The sequence below is a fragment of the Chiloscyllium punctatum genome, chromosome 11, assembly GCF_047496795.1.
Source record: "Chiloscyllium punctatum isolate Juve2018m chromosome 11, sChiPun1.3, whole genome shotgun sequence".
Classification (NCBI taxonomy): Eukaryota; Metazoa; Chordata; class Chondrichthyes; order Orectolobiformes; family Hemiscylliidae; genus Chiloscyllium; species Chiloscyllium punctatum.
The window spans coordinates 93778190-93794990 of NC_092749.1; the positions used below are offsets into that span (position 1 = coordinate 93778190).

Below are 16801 nucleotides of genomic sequence, written 5' to 3' on the forward strand. Positions count from 1 at the left end.
CAGACCATTAGGCCCAACAAGTCCACACTGACCCTCTGAAGAGTAATCCACTCAGACCCATTCCTCTACAGTATTACTCTACATTTACTCCAGAATAGTGCACCTAACTGACATATCCCTGAACACAACGGGCTATTTAGCATGGCCAATCCACCCAAACTTTACATCCTTGGATTGAGAGGAGGGAGCGCCAAAAGTCTTAGAAAACAAAGATGGATAAATCTCAGGGAGATGTATCCTAGAGTATTCCAGAAACTTAGGGAGGAAATTACAGGATCCCTAGCTGAAATATCGATATCATCCGTAACCACTGGTGAAGTGCTGGAGGATTGGAGGGTGGCCAGGGTTGTGCCTGTTGATATTAGGATGAAGCAGTGCACTGTACCTTTAAGAGAGAGTGAAAGCTGGCAAGCACATGTCAAGCATAAAGTGAACTGGACAATTTGAAGATGCAACACTTGGGCTGTAACTTAAGATACTGAATTGTTTTCACAGCAGTTAGAATTTAACCAGTTTAAATTATGCCCCAAGATACTAAAACCCAATTGAATTTGAATTTTACTGTTTTGACAACATTGAACCAATGAAATGATCTGATGTTTTGGGGTATAAAAAGTAGGCATTTTGGAAAGTTAGCCAGAGAAACAGCACCTTCTGCTATAGTCAAACAGACTGCCTGAAATCTCTCTCAAAAAAAACCTTTTCATATGAAAAATCTGTGTAGCAGAAGACCAAATATGACCCAGGGAGATCTACAAACAGAGGATCAACACTGCTGTCTTTTCTTTGAAAATTGATTGAGTGTAAATTTAATAGGGGCTTTGTTGAATCAGTATATTGTTATAGCATGGGAGGTAGATAACAAAATCTTTAAGACAGAGGAGGCTTGGTGTTGTAAACAGTTATTGTTTAATGTTCACTTTTAAAGTTAAAGAATAAAATTGTTTTTTTTCTTTAAATAGTGGAATTTGGGGTAGTTCTCAGTCACACATACTTTAACAAAGTATGGGGTGATATGAGCTTTTCTGTGTTTGGCTTAGTTAGCAGAAGGATTTACCCCATGTCATAACACTTTTTTTTAAAAGAAAGGCTGCAAGGAGAAGCCTGGGAACTACAGTGCTGTGAGATTGACATCAGTGGGAGTTTAATTGTTGGAGGTGATTCTGAAAGATAGGATTTACATGCATCTGGGGAGGCAAGGAATTATTAGGGATAGTCAGCATAATTTTCCATGAGGGAAATCATAGCTTGCAAACTTGATTGACTTTTTTGAGAAAATCAAAAAGATTGATGAGAGCAGAGCAGTTGCTCTTGTTTACTTGGACTTTAGTAAAGCCTTTGATAAGATTTCACATGGTAGGTTAACTCGTGAAGTTAGATCACATGGGATTCAGGGTGAGTTTGCTAACTGAATATAAAATCAACTTGACAGTAGGAGACAGAGGGTTTTGGACCGGTAGTGTTCCACAGGGATTAATACTGGGTCCACTTTTCTTTATCATTTTACATAAATGATTTGGATGCGAATATAAGAGGCATGGTTAGCAAGTTTGCAGAGGACACCAAAATTGGTGGTATTGTGGACAGTGAAGATGGTTATCCAGGATTACAAAGAGATTGTGATCAATTGGGTCAATGGGAGTTTAATTTGCATAAATGTAAGTATTGCATTTTGGTAAAATAAACAAAGGCAGGACTTATACAATGAATGGTAGGGGCCTGAGTAGTGTTGTAGAACAGAAACACCGAAGGGTGATACTTCTTTGAAATTGCATCACAGATAGACAGGGTGGTCAAGGAAGCATTTAGCTCACTTGCCTTCATTGCTCAGACCTTTGAGCATAGGAGTTGGGACATCATGTTGAGGTTGTACAGGATGTTGGTGAGGCTTCTTTTGGAGTACTGTGTGCAGTTCTGGCCACCATCGTCATAGAAAGGATATTATTAAACTACAGACGGTTCAGAAAAGATTTACCAGGTTTTTGCTGAGAATGGAGGGTTTGAGTTATAGGAAGAGGCTGGATAAACTGGCACTTTTTATACTGGAGTGTGGGAGTTGACCTTAGAGAAGTTTATAAAATCAAGGTAAGGTGAATGGCAAAAGGTCTTTTTCCCAAGGTGGGGGAGTTCAAAACTTGGAGGCACAATTTTAAAGGTGAGAGGAGAAAAAATTTACAAGGGGCATGAGAGGCAACTTCTTAAACACAAAGCATGGTTAGTACATGCAGTGAATTGCCAGAGGAAGCTGTAGACAGGTACAGTTACAACATTTAAAACAGATTGGTTAAGTACGTGAATAAGAACGGCTTGGAGGGGTTTGGGCCAAGGTGGGACTAGTTTAGTTTGGAACATGGTCGGTGTGGACTAGGTGTTTCCATGCTGTATGACTCTATAACTGGCTGGAGTCCTACAGAGGAGGAAGTAAGATAGCTGTGATTGTTCAAAATTATAGGAATTCCTCAGAATAGTGTCTAAGCATTTTCAGCTACTTCATCAGTTGACCTGCCCTCCATAAAAGGTCAGAAGTGGATATATCAGTTACCTTTTGCAACTGTTCAGGTACTGAAGTCTACATCAATAGCCAGCAAGACCAAGGCAACATTCAGGTTGGAGTGATAAGTGGCAAGTAATGTTTGTGCTCAAGTAGTGCTAAGCGATAGCCACCTCCAACTAAAAAGTATCTAACCATATTCCCTTGACCTTCAACAATATCACTGTAATTGAATTCTCAGCTGTCAATGTGCTGTGGGTTATTATTTACCAGAAACTTAACCAGACAGCCATATAAATATTATGACAACAAGACTGGGTTAGAAGTTGGGAATTTAACTGTGAGTAACTCACTACCTGACTTCCCAATGCTTGTCCATCATCTTCAAAAGTAGATGTCAGGAACATGACAGATTTGGACCCTAACCACCAACTCAAAATATTTACTTCATTCGTTCAGACCCAAGATGGCAGCAGTCTGTACCATTTACAAGATGTGCTGCAGCAACTCATGCAGGTTGCTTTCACAGTAATTTGTAAATCCGTGAACTCTACCATGTAGAAGGACAAGGGCAGCAGACACCAGTGAACAACACCATCTGCAAGTTCCCCTCCAAGTCACAGTGTTCTAACAGGATCATAATGCTGATCCTTCATTTTCACTAAGTTATGTCTTGGAACTTCCCAACAGCACTGAGTGCACCTATACCTCTCATGCCCTTTTAAAATTTTTCTCCTCTCACCTATGACAGTTTAAAATGGCAGCTCGCCATAATCTCTCTCAAGGTCAGTTAAGGATGGCCATCCCATGAAAGAAATGATCCTGAAAACAAATATGACAATAACCACCTTGATCTTGGAATCTGTCCTGATTGCAGTGGAGAGATAAATATTGGGAAGGATGGCGAGGATCCTCCTAACCTTTTGTTTGATCAAACCTTTCACTTCTTTCGATCAGTAACACTGTTTCAGCACTGCTGTTCCTGTTCCTGCCAGGTTGCAGGTCAGCTTCAGAGAACTAACAATGGCCACCCACTCCCATGAAAATCTTAAGACAAAAGACAAGCTCTTAACAAGTTCCCTAACACCTTCTACAGGTCCAATGAGATGGATGACCACTTTTTCCACTCACTCCATGCCCTCATTTCTGTCCTTGAGAAAGTCAGAGATGAAGGTAGCAGCCAGATACATAAGCCACTGATGCCTTTTTTAAAGGAATCATTCTGCCAACGTCCTGTCCCACTGCTGTGTTAGTGGCCCAGGCCTCGTTACTACAAGTCCAGTTTTTCAACTGAAGCATTATCATACCAAACATGAAAAGAAACATATGCTAGCCTGCAACCTTCAATATCACAAATATTTCACTTCACATATTGTAGTCGGACCAGTTAATATTGTCTATTATATACCCATCGTTTACGAGGTCATAAATAATCCCTCATCTCCCTTTGCAGAGCCCTTTTTTACCATTTAATCAAAGGGCTACAATTTGGAATGGATGTAGAATCTTATTGGAGAGCCCAAGTTAGAGACAGAGTTATAATATCACACTCTTTTTCAAACTGTAACCCTATTGCTTAATGAGGAATTAGAAATTCCAATAGGATAATATTGTTTTTACCGTCAGACAATTCATCAATGTCGCCTGAAGCTTATTTTCCTAAAGGGTTGGCTGGATTGTATCTTCAATAACTAAACTAATAATGATTTTCTTAAAATAAAAATGACAATTCAATTAGTGTGGTAGTTGGAGCATGAAAAAAAAATGAAGTCCTAGAAACTGATTCAGCCACTTATTTGTCTGATATTGCAAAGTCCTGCTTTAATTTATTACAAAAGTCAAAGAACAAGAAACTAGCAAAAGGAGGACGATGACTGGGAGGGGGACACAGTGGAACTAATTGGAAGCAGGACTGGTTTCAACCACCTGCAAAATGAAAAGCCCATTTGTGCAAACTTCTTTGATGTTGTGAAATTTACTGCACCCTACCAAAGTACAAGACAACAGTTTCAGAAATAAGAAATCAAATTATTTGTATAGTTGCATCCAATAGAGGTTGTTATGAGATACATGCAAGGGAAGAACTTTTGCAGCACATTGGTAGTGTCCCTACATTGAGGTTAGAAGGACCGAGTTAAAGTCCCATCTGTAGAAGGTGTGTTAAAATAGTCTGAACAGGTTCATTATAAAAAATACCAGTACATGAGGTACTAAAGAATTGTGCTGGGGTCACAAACGTGCTCCTAGCTACTCTAGCTACAGTATTTTTGTACAGATTCTGGTCAGAGGTAGAACCTCTTTGGAAAAATGATATTTTCACAGATTTGAAAAATAGCAGAAGCCATTACTCTAGGATATTCACTGCTACAGCATTAAAAAAAGGTAAAACTCTGATACCTAGACTTATTTCTTAGACTTATCTCACTTCTCTCAAGTCAGAAGGTCCGGGGATTCAATTTCGATCATAGAAATTTGAATACAAAGTTTTGGTTGAAAATTCGAGCATACTAAAACCAGAGGACAGCATTGAAGGAACACTGAATTCTTGATGGGTTCTGGCCAATATTTATTGCTGTCACTCGGACAAAAAAAAAATCCTGGATATACCAACATATCAGGTGCAGCGGTTCAAGAAATTGCATCTCACAGGGTAGGTGGGGACAAGGCAACAAACGTAGGCCTTTTCAGTGATGCCCGCTTTCCATGAAATAAAAAGCTATGAGGGAGTGATGCCTTGTTAAGGTCTATTTTTCAACTAAGACATCATATCAAGGCTCTATTTGCGAAGCATGACTTGCATGTTGTACTACAGAGTCCTTGCAAAGCTCATGTGTGGTTAATCATGCAAACATCTTAAAAGGGACATTTTCTTGTGTACCCCTGTGTGATATGTTCCTGACCGCATTATTGCCAAGCTCTGATGCAGCTTAGAGCTGGGCTTCCCATACTGTGGGACATTATTTCCCAGTTGGAGCTTCTAGGGTCGCACGTTCCAAGGCAACAATGACAACTATAGAACTCAAAGCTGCAAGACCCATTCAAATCCTCAAGTTATTTTTTTTCTAATGGTGGCTGTACACTAATGCACATATATTAGAGATATGATGCTTGTTTCAATAAAAAACTATTAAGTAAACCTTCAGTGTAAACATTTCCCACCACACTCAACCTCAACGGCCCTCCCCCACCAACTCAGCAGCTGAAGCACACCTCACAAACACCCCTCCAATTCAGAAACCATTCCACCCCTCCTCAGCTAACAGCTAAAGCCCATCCCCCAACTGCACAAACCACTCCCTGCTCAGAAATTCTCTTCACCCCAAACTCTCACTCTGGGATCATACAAAATCTGCAGCATTAAAACGGAGTCACACGGGGCAAGAAAGTTTGAGAAGCGCTGACTTACAGGCAACATTGTTTGAAGAATTTTTATTCACGTATGACTTTTATGTTATTGTATTTAAACTACAAGTTCATCACACAGCACCAAAGGTTGTCAAGCTTGTAATCCTTTCAACAGAGGTTCTCAGCACTTAATGGAGTATGTCACTCACCGACATACACAGCACCATATAAAAGGAGAAAAATGATAAGCAGAACTACCTCATTCCTGCAATTGAAATAAAGAGCAATTCATATCACAAAGAGATTAGTAAAGACTGGAAAGAAAACCTATTAGCTCTCCTTGCGATAAATTAAGCTTTAAAATCAGTACGACAATAAGAACTAACATTTATGTAGCACCTTTAAGCAAATAGAAATCACAGTGGGCTTTGAAAACAAAAGTGATTACTTTTAAAATAAATCTAATCAATCTCATAGCAATGGCATGATTTGAAAAGTTGCAGGAGACGTGCTTTATTTACCCTTTGACCAACACTTAAATTATCTGGACATTTGTCAAGAGGCTACTGCAAATGCCTTCAAGATAAGGACTACTGGTGCAAACCAAAATGAAGAAGGTTCGTTCATGAAGACACCAAACACATTGAATCTCCCAATGAGTGTATTCACTTCCCAATTTTAGAAGGCCTCATTTTAGTGACTTTGAACAGAATGTCAATCAGTATTTACCTTGAGGTAGAACCTGATTTGACACAATCCAGGACTGAGTAACAGGAAATGGAATCTGTTTTCATTGTGTGTTTAAGCAGAAATGCTGGAATTACACCACCACTCATCAATGGTGAGTTTATTTAACAGGTTGCAAGCTGCTTCTGAAGCTGTAACTATCATGATGTTAGCTCTCCAAACAATCCTTTGGGAAGATGTTGTAAATTTTGGCAAAGGACTGCAGCCAATGACTGGGGAAGGTTCTTGGCGAGAGGTTGGAGAAGTTAGTCAACTTGTTTCATTTTGGTACACTGCTTTCATCATTCACTAAAACAAAAGTGGAACAACATTTGAAATTGTCACGGTATCATTCAACAGTTTTCCTACTTAGCAGCGACCTCAAATAACAGTTGATGTTGTCCAGCAAAGTATAGTACGAAGGGAGTCTTATATTGTCAGATACTTCAGATTAGATGCAAACAGCGTGCCCTTTTAGATACACAAAGGATCCCATGGCATTATTTTCAAGAATAGCAAACAAGTTCACTCTGACAGCCTAGTGGATACTTATCTATCAACCCAATCTAAAACAGATGAAAACCAGTCAGTCATTTATTTTTCTAGTTGTTAGTGAGGCATCATAAATCCTAGTGACTATACTTGATCAACTGTGAAACACACTGGGAGGCCCGGAGGTTGTGAAAAGTGCTATGTAAGTTCAGTCTCTCTTTTTAATCCAAATTGCTTCCACACATTGGGCTAAAAATTAATCTTTTTCTGTTTTAAATGTACACCTTACTATTTTTAGAAGTGCCATGATGAAAACTTAACTTAGCAATTCCATTAAAGTACACACTACTATTTGTCTGTATTTTGGGAGATGGTAGTCACAACCTTTTTATGACTAATTCCTATATTTAGTCTCAGGGCCTGTTCCAGCAACACATTCAAATCACAGGTTACTCAACTAGATGATTAACACTAAGGCACTACCCCATTCCCAGTATTCTTATCATTCAAAAGATATATATTCAACAGAAAATGAAGGGCAAAACAATTTTTAAAAAGAAAATATGTCCAATGATTTGTTTCCAGATTTACTTGTAGCAGTGTTCAAGATCAAACAATTCTGGAAGGTTGGCAATGCTGGCTATAAATATTGTTGGAGCAGCATGTAACAATGCATGACTCACACAAAGGAGAATCTGCATTGTTGACATGTATCTGACTCCAAAGAGATGAAATTAAAACACACTCTAGAAGTAATATAGGGCTATCTATAAAATGTAAATTATTGAGTCATGGCCTCTATTTAATATTTTCAGTGATGTTTTAGGTTGAAAGGCAGTTTTCCATTTTCAATCACTGGAATGTTTTTCTGACTCGTGAACTATAGGCTGATTCTCAATGCTTTCAGGAGGGAGCTGGACCTGGTCTTGACTGGGGCATGAATTTCATTACGTCGAAAGTATGTGGTTGCATAAGTAAAATTTGATGCACGTGATGTTGGAGTGATTTTAATCATCTGAAGGGGATGAGGGGAATATCATTTGTTCCTTTATTGGCCTTAGTTTATTTTTGGCTTTATCCAGATGATGTCATGGCTGGGGTTGCAGGGACTAGCATTTATTCATGATGGAGAACGTGAGGACTGCAGATGCTGGAGATCAGAGCTGAAAATGTGTCGCTGGAAAAGCGCAGCAGGTCAGGCAGCATCCAAGGAGCAGGAGAATCGACGTTTCGGACATAAGCCCTTCTTCAGGAATGAGGAGAGTGTACTAAGCAGGCTAAGATAAAAGGTAGGGTGGAGGGACTTGGGGGAGGGGTGTTGGGAATGCAATAGGTTTCCAACGCCCCTACCCCAAGTCCCTCTTCCTACCTTTTATCTTAGCCTGCTTGGCACACACTCTCCTCATTCCTGAAGAAGGGCTCATGTCCGAAACGTCGATTCTCCTGCTCCTTGGATGCTGCCTGACCTGCTGCGCTTTTCCAGCGACACATTTTCAGCTTTATTCATGATACACCAGTGCCTATGTGCCAAGGTTAACAGATCAGCCAATTTTTTTTGCAGTCCATCAATTCTGCCCCATGTAATCCTTGCAGATTGTTTTAGCTGATTAGGCTGCAATGTTAGCGGCACTCTGAATATCTGTTTCCATGTCTTTGTATAAAGCAAGGAGACTTTGCTTTGATTGCAAACCAAGGTTTAACTCATCAATACTATAGCTGTTGAACAGCTCATGAATACTACACAAACTCCTATTTAGAAATATAACTCCCGAACTGCTAGCATATCCACAATTCATTTCAGATAACAAGTCATTCAGATTATTTCCTTACCAAATAAGCATTCATTAAACATGCTAACAAAATGGAATCTAACTCTGGAAATTCTTTCTTCAAGCAGTGCAATGACTCGTTTTAGCTCACATTAACCTCAGAATTAGCTTCCTGACCACAGTAGTGATTCCTGAGAACACTGCCTTGACTTTCATTGAGCTGAACCCCAGGACCGACCATGACCCATCCCACTGCTTGACTTGGACAGAGAGACACTCCCAGTTGGTGGCTGATCAAACCGCTTGCTGATCTCTGTGCAGCCATTTCACTGAAGTACCATAATTCCTGGCTGTACTAAGCCTGCAAGCCCATCCCCGGACTGTACTAATATAGACTTCTTGAACCCAAGTGGTCGACAGATTGCACCCAAGCTCCTAGACTGATGTGGGCAATGCCTTCATCTTACTGAGCCAAGACCCTCTAATTGAAGGCTGTCTTTTCCTTGACTTGACTAAAGGCTATAACTAGTGGACTCTGAGACACAATCATTTGTTTGAAATACATGCAAGTGTGTTTGCCACATATTTTGCACCATGTGCCAGCAGCGTGCGAGACTGACATAGCACTGTGTGCATTCATTCCCTTGACTTATCAATCTTGACCACCAAATAAGGAGGCGAAACATACACACAGTTTCATCCCTTCGCACACAAAGTCAGATTTTTAAATAAAATCGCAAATTCATCTTTAAGTTTGAACAACTACTAAGTAAACTACCCAGAATTAGAAGCACATATCAAAAAAAGCAGCAGGCAGATTTGCAGCTATTGCCTCTTTATAGCTGGAGGCATTGTTTGTATTTTACGAACTGGGCCAACTGCAACTCCCTCTGGCTCACATTCCTTTTACTCTTCTCCAATAATAGTTTACCATTCTAAGAAGGGAATGCTAATACTGTCATCTATAATTTATTATAGAGGGCGAAGGTGGAAAAAGTAAAAGACACTTACACAAGACTGGTTAGACAAGAATCCAAACAGTTGCAGTTAGAAATTCAATTAACAAGGAAGCAAGCCTTTTCTCATTTAACTATATAAGGCAAAAGACAATCTGATAGAAGAGAAAACAAACCATTGCATTCTCTAGAAAGCCAGTACAGTATTAAGGACCATCCTCTCATTTTTTCAAATACTTCACAGAGGTTCACACCAAAAGGAGAAAGTGGAAGATGGCTTGGGTGACTGCAATGGCACAGGTACTGGGAAGGTGGACCATGTCTGAGGGGACAGCATATGCAAAACTTGGCATTGGATGGTTGTGGTGGTGGTCGCAGTGATGGGGGAGGGAGAATATATCCAATGCCACCCTCATCCTGATGGCTATGTTTGTGTGAGGCGGCATCAAGCTGTGCGTACAACTTTGATACACAAACAGTAAGTGTCACTACATATCAAAGTTTTATTTATTCCTGATGTGCAAAGGATGGATCTCGCCTCATTGCCACAAAACACTCCAAGTACTTGGACCATTCCATATCACCTGTCCTTCATGGAGAAATTTGCAAAGAAAAACATCTTTGATCACAATTCCGTCAGGAAGTGGTCAACATGTAGTGTCTTCGAGACCCTACAGGAACAGGAGAGGGTGGATCCTGTCAGGTTCTTCCCTGGACAGACTTTCAAAGTCATTTTCAGAATGCCTCATCACCAGAATTTTCCAACAAGCACTGATATCGCTGGCTGATGGTGAGAAGGGCACTACCTGTGAGATGCTTCATGTATGCCTGGACTCTGTCACCACACGCTGCCCTCCAAGAGGCTGCAGAGGGTGTAGAGACTATCACTCAACTCCTTTTGGAGTATGCTTTTACAAAAGAAAGTCTGGAGAAAGATGAAATGGTCTTGGTCAAGGTTGTCTTGAGCAGCACCATGATGCAGGACTCTGTGCTCTACGGCCTGTTCCCCAGAATGCGAGACAAACAGAGACAAATATTGACTGCGCCGGAAGACCCATCAACTTGATGCAAGAGGTTCGTTGGTCTGTGTGAAACTTGTTGAACCTCCAGAGCAAGGAGCTGACTTCAACTGAGTGTTGCAAACTGACACATTCCATGGTACAGGACTATGTGGTGAGGAACACAGTAAAGCTCGGGACAGCTGCTGACAAGGCAGAGTAGGGAAAGATCACGATCTAAAGCCTTTCTGCTGAAGTTAAATGGGACGCCCGTTTAGTTATCAGAAATCTCTACCCCCCTACAGGTGCCTCAAATATATGTACATTTAGTCTTGTAAAAGAAAGAAATGTCTTTGGTTTGTTTCTTGGATACAGTCAAACTCCAATGTTTGTTTGTTTCTACATATGCTCCCATATAGAACTGAACTGCTTTAAGGACTGTGTATACAAAGATATTTTATGAATAAGAAATATATTTGAAGTAAAAGTTCACACTGAAGGAATCCTTTAAATCTTAAAAAGGGAATCAAGTTATAATAATTTAAATGATGTTATTCTCAAAATTTCTTGAAGTTTTCATTGTTCAGTGTTTACACTTTGAAACTAGATTTCTGATAATTCACATTAAAACAGTGAAAATAATATTAAAACAACTCAGTTTTAAGTTAAGTCAAAGTGAATCTCTTAAAGCTTGGTAAATCTTGTTAGAAGTAAAATTTGATTCACAGTCTCTAAATGTTCAAATATGTCACTTTTTAAAATGATTTATCAAACTTATTCAAAATATTTATGCACATGGTTCTGATTAAACCTATTAAATCAACTTCTGAACTTTGCTAAATGAAGAATTTTTTTTTTAAAAAAGTTCAACTTAAACCATTGGATAGAATCATCCCAGCCACTAATGACATGGGCACATAAGGCAAGATGACTATAAGTAGATTCTTAATTCTGAAGGCAAAAAGTCCACTTCCCCAAATGTTGAAGGGTGAGAAAAGATTTTTGCTAGTCACTAGAGAGCTGAAAATGTGTTGCTGGAAAAGCGCAGCAGGTCAGGCAGCATCCAAGGAGCAGGAGAATCGACAGGAAAGAAGGGCTCATGCCCGAAACGTCGATTCTCCTGCTCCTTGGATGCTGCCTGACCTGCTGCGCTTTTCCAGCAACACATTTTCAGCTCTGATCTCCAGCATCTGCGATCCTCACTTTCCCCTAGTCACTGGAGAGGCCTATTAACATTCATTTACATGAATTAGCATGTTATTTTTTAAATCTCACTTTACTGATATGCAGTTGCCTAGGGAGGAGGAGGAAATCAGAAATTGGAGACCAATCTCACTATTAAATGCAGATTACAAAATCTTGGCAAAGGTCATCGCCAACCAGGTCAGGTCTGCTCTAGGATCAGTGATCCATCCTGACCAGAAGTCTTTGACAGGCTATCACATACGTATAGGAGAGATGTTCTCTCCAAAATGGGCTTTGGGGAGGGAATCTGCAATTGGATCAGACTGCTCTACACCAACATTGTCAGTGAGGTCTCAATCAATAGGTGAGAATCAGATAGCTTCCCAGTCAGAACTGGAGTCAGACAGGGCTGCCCTCTCTCTCCTGCCTTGTTTGTGTGCTGCATCGAGCCATTTGCCGAGTCCATCAGAAACGATGTGAGCCTGAGAGGGGTGACTATTCCTGGCAGCAGGGGGCCTGCAGGTTAAGACCTCCCTGTACATGGATGATATTGTCATTTTCTGCTTGGATCCACTGCCCATGCACAGACTCTTGTCTGTTCGAACAGGCCTCGGGGGCCAAGGTCAACCGAGGCAAGAGCGAGGCCATGTTCTTTGGTAACTGGGCCAACCAATCCTTCATCCCCTTCACAGTCAGGACTGACCACCTGAAGGTGCTGGGTATTTGGTTCGGAGGGGCTGGGACGTGTGCCAAGTCTTGGGGAGAGTGTATCAAGAAAGTGAGGCAGAAACTGGGCAGATGGAAGCTACAGTCGCTCTCCATCGCGGGTAAAAACCTGGTCATCAGGTGTGAGGCACTGTCAGTACTGTTATATAAGGCACAGGTCTGGCCTATTCCCAGAACCTGTGCTGTCGCAGTCACCCGGGCCATCTTCCAGTTTATATGGAGATCAAAGATGGCCAGGGTCTGAAGGGACTCGATGCACAAAGCTCTGGGCAACGGGGGAAACAAAACACACCCAATGCCACCCTCACCCTGATAGCCACCTTTGTGTGTGGCTGCATCAAGCTGTGCACGGATCCCCGGTACGCAAGCACAAAGTGTCACTACGTACTGAGGTTCTACCTGTCCCCAGTGTTGCGAAGGATGGGCCTGGCCTCATTGCCGCAGAACGCTCAGAGTAGTTGGACCGTTCCGTATCACCTGTCCTTCGTGGAGAAATTTATGAAGAAAAGCACCTTTGACCACAAGTCCATCAGGAAGTGGTCAGCACGTAGAGTCCTTGAGACCCATCAGGAATAGGAGAGGGCGGATCCTGTTGAGCGGTTCCGTGGGCAAACTATCAAAGTTATTTGGCAAAATGCCTCATTGCCAGAACTTTCCAACAAGCACCAAGACATGGCTTGGTTGGTGGTGAGAAGGGCTCTGCCTATGAGATCCTTTATGCACGCCCGGACTCTCAGCCGCACCGCACACTGCCCTTGAAGCGGCTGCGGTGGGGACGAGACTGTCACACACCTCCTTCTGGAACGTGCGTACGCAAAGGAAGTCTGGGGAGGAATGCAGTGGTGTTTGTCGAGGTTCGTCCCGAGCAGCTCCGTGACGCGGGACTCCGTGCTCTATGGTCTGATCTCCGGGACACACACCAAGACGAACATCAACTGTGCCTGGAGGATCATCAACTCGGTGAAGGACACTCTCTGGACGGTCCGAAACCTGTTGATCTTCCAGCTGAAGGAGTTGACCCCGACTGAGTGTTGCAGACTGGCACATTCCAAGGTCCAGGACTACGTGTTGAGGGACGCACTGAAGCTTGGGGCAGCTGCCGCCAAGGTGTGGTGTTCATCTGCCTGCCAAAGAAGAACAGGGGGCTCACGCAGTAAGTGGGCTCCGCTGATGCTTCAGCTAAATACATGGATGGTAAACATACAGACCTGTATATACGAATGATTACTCGACCTCTGTGTGCAAAGAAATGCAACGTTTACGTATGTACGGCATGATCAATTGTACAGATCAAAATATTTTTATGAATAAAGTATATATTTGAAATAAAAAAATGCTGCAGTTAGGGCAGCTTATGGATTGGCCTAGGATGCACCTCGAAAGATCCTCGTTTGAACCTGTATTGCTCACTCATTTTGTACCTGCTTTGACATTCACAAAATCACTGCCTTGCCTTTCAGCACAGACAGTTTGTCCACCTCCTTGACTGCAAAGCACAACATGTTGTATACACTGCTATGATTAGATTCCCTACAGTGCGGAAACAGGCCCTTCGGCCCAACCAGTCCACACCGACCCTCCGAAGAGTAACCCACCCAGATCCATTTCCCTCTGACTAATGCACCGATCACTATGGGCAATTTAGCATGGCCAATTCACCTAACCTGCACATCTTTGGACGGTGGGAGGAAGCCAGAGCACCCAGGGGAAACCTACGCAGACACAGGGAGAATGTGCAAACTCCACACAGACAGACAGTCATGTTAATCTTACATGTATACCATGTGCCAGCTGTGTAAGCAACAAGCACACTGCATGTCATTCAAACAAATGGCTGCGTCACAGAGTCTATGGGCATAGCCCTCAGTTGGATCAACATAGACAGCCTTCAATCGGGGTCTTGCTCAGTAAGCAATGGGCAGTGCCCACTATCAGTCTAGGGGCTTGGGCACAATCTGTCGACCACATAGGCTCAGGCATTCACATCAATTGGTGGGCCTACAGGTCTAGTGCAACAAGGAGTCAGGGGAGGTCAGTCAAACAGCTGGACAGACAGCAGTGTAGGGTTTGGTCAGATAACAATTGGGACACTCCATCTATCCAAATCGATCAGCGGAATGGGTCATGGTCAGTCCTGAGGTTCAGCTCAAGGGAAGTCAAAGGAGTGATGGAGCTGTTCTTAGGAATCACGATTGTGGTAAGGAAATTAATTCTGGGAATTGGAGGCAGGGATCTGGGAAGATACAATAATTGAGAAGGGGAAAACTCAACACACAAGGGTAATAAACAATTGCACATTGGAGGACATTTTGTATTCAAAAATCTAAAATATCAAATGTGAAATATGAAATATGAAAAATAAAAACTATATTCAAAATAAAAATATGGGATTCAGTTGGTTAGAGAGCTGTAATAAAACAGAGAACTGTGGAAGCTGGAAATATAAAAACAAAAAAAATTGCTCAGCCCCAGGCAGAAGAGGACCCCATGGTGTTGTTAATTAACTACATGGAAATGCACAAGTAGACACAGTGGAACAGGAATGTTTGTCCAACTCATCAGACCAACTGACACCAAGGTTGCAGAACTGCACCAATGTCAATGATATCAGGCATGAGCGTGTCTGGCAGCCTCCATGTTCATGGTGGTGGCTGCAATGGAGATCCTGGTCCTGCACAGTCATAGCCTGCTGGACATATGCAAAGACCTGTCACCCATTTCTCCAGCTATTATTCCTCAGCACCGAAAACAAGGTGCCTGGGAGACCCAGGGGGTGGGTGGAAAACAGGACCTCACTCCAGATGCCCCTTCCTCAAGATGCTAAAAGGCATCCTGCCAGTTTAAGAATCATGTTATAGTCCAAAGTGTGAACTCAGCAGCTCATCTTCCAACTTGGAAGATGCTTGTCACTTTGGCAATAAGGATGAATCACTCAAAGTCACAATACATTACCTGTGCATCATCTCAGCCATTAGTGTGATTGATTCCTGATGCTGCAAGATGTGGCGAAATGTGCTAAGGGCCAGGATTTTTATTCCACAGAAGATTAATGTCCAAGGTTCACATATTACATATAACACTCAGATGCCTTTCATACCATGTGCGGGTGTGTGCGTGCAATACTGTTGCCCTTTGAAGGGGCTTCCGTCACTGAAATCAAAGTCCCTCCCTCACAGAATGAAACACCAACCCCAACTTACACTCTTCAGCACATTAAGTCAAAATGCTGATACAGAAGTTCTTCACCACCCCCACTATTGAAACCAGAGTATTTTTCTTTACTGTTGAACCCCTCCTTCCCACGTGAAGGTTTCTCACCACCCCCAACCACATTCTGTTGCCTCCCCACACTACAGATTGATTTGACCCATTCATAATTGTTACCCCCACTGCATCCCAGGCATCCTTCCTCCAAGCTTAAAAATGTGTTGCTGGAAAAGCGCAGCAGGTCAGGCAGCATCAAAGGAGAAGGAGAATCGACGTTTTGGGCATAAGCCCCTCCTACCTCCAAGCCCCATAAATGATTTCTCTAGTTTCCTTCTCACGGCAGTGACACCTGATAACCCCTATGACATTTAGTGGATGAAGCCACAGGACTGACCACGGCCCACCCTCCTGACCAACTTAAATGGACAGTCCCGAACACTGAGTGACCAGACCTCAACGATCTCTATGCAACTCCCTGCCTAACTTCCCACAAATGCACAGACTCTTTTTTGCACTGGACCTGCAGGTTGTGTACTCCCTGGACTGAGGAGGAATGGTTTCCCTAGACTGAGAAGGAATGTTTGCCCTCCTCATGACTGCCCCAAGCAGTAGACTGACCATGCCATAGCCCCTTAACTGATATTGAAGCTACCCTTGACTTACTGTATTGGGAACATCTGACTAAAGGGTACCTCCCTTGACTTGGCTGACAATTACTCCCTTCACACTTTGACCCATGGCACTAATTTTGTTTGCTATTCATTCACAGGATGAGGGCATCAGTGGCTTGGCCAGCATTTTATTGCCTATTGCTAATTGCCCAAAGGGCAGTTAAGGATCAACCCCATTGCTGTGGGTCTGGAGTCACATGTGGCCAGACCAGGTAGGGATAGCAGTTTCTCTCCC

At 42.3% G+C, this 16801-nt stretch overlaps 1 protein-coding gene across 1 annotated transcript in view; it reads right to left on the reverse strand.

Annotated features, from left to right (window-relative positions):
• Positions 1-16801, reverse strand: part of pygb (phosphorylase, glycogen; brain) — a 102843-nt gene that overhangs the window by 48355 nt on the left and 37687 nt on the right. The gene's annotated exons all lie outside the window — the stretch shown is intronic.